At 68.1% G+C, this 698-nt stretch overlaps 1 protein-coding gene and 1 long non-coding RNA gene across 4 annotated transcripts in view; both read right to left on the reverse strand.

Annotated features, from left to right (window-relative positions):
• LOC102760796 (ficolin-2) overlaps nucleotides 1–698 on the reverse strand; it is a 39,152-nt gene that overhangs the window by 18,810 nt on the left and 19,644 nt on the right. The window lies entirely within an intron of this gene.
• Nucleotides 372–698, reverse strand: part of LOC107185100 — a 2,422-nt gene continuing 2,095 nt past the window's right edge. The window contains exon 3 of the long non-coding RNA XR_001516016.1: nucleotides 372–477. This is a non-coding gene — a long non-coding RNA (uncharacterized LOC107185100). The remainder of the gene's footprint in view (nucleotides 478–698) is intronic.

Consider the following 698-nt stretch of genomic DNA (forward strand, 5'->3'; position numbering starts at 1 on the left):
CCCAGGTTAGACCCTCAGGAACCTGAGGGAGAGGAACCGGACTACAGCCTCCTAGTCCCCGCTGTCCAGTCAGAGGAGAGCAAACTCTGGGGACCCAGGCCCCTCAGGCCTCCAGGTTAGACCCTCGGGAACCAGAGTGAGAGGACCCGGACCCCACCCCTCCTAGTCCCCGCTGTCCAGTCAGAGGACAGGCCGCCCACACAGGCCCAGCTGCTCCGTGGGTGACCCGAGACCAGCTCCCTCCCACGGGGACCTACACGCCAGTGGATCAAGCCCCTGGCCCCGCCTTAGACCTGCTGGGGACACTGCCTTGCTGAGTCTCCATGGGATGGGATGAGGCCCAGCCCCCCTCACCCGGGCACTAACCTCTCCTGCCGTCGGTGCCTGCTTTTCCCTTGGGACCCTGGGCCCCGGGCAGCCCTGGGCAGCCCCGGAGAATGGTGAGCATGTTGGCCTCCAGCCCCAGCACCTTCACTTCTGCAGAGAAGCACGGGCGCCCGTCAGGGTGAGGACCTGGGCCGCTGCCGCTCCGCACCCCCTTCCTGAGGGACCTGCCACCGTGGGGACCAAGGCCTGGCAGATGGCTGTGTTTGGGGCGCTGCCTTATCCGGTCTCCCTGGGCAACGACGAGGCCCAGCCCCCCTCACCCGGGCACTCACCTCTCCTGCCGTCGGCGCCTGCCTCTCCCTTGGGCCCCT

Source organism: Myotis davidii, unplaced genomic scaffold (assembly GCF_000327345.1).
Source record: "Myotis davidii unplaced genomic scaffold, ASM32734v1 scaffold609, whole genome shotgun sequence".
Lineage (NCBI taxonomy): Eukaryota > Metazoa > Chordata > Mammalia > Chiroptera > Vespertilionidae > Myotis > Myotis davidii.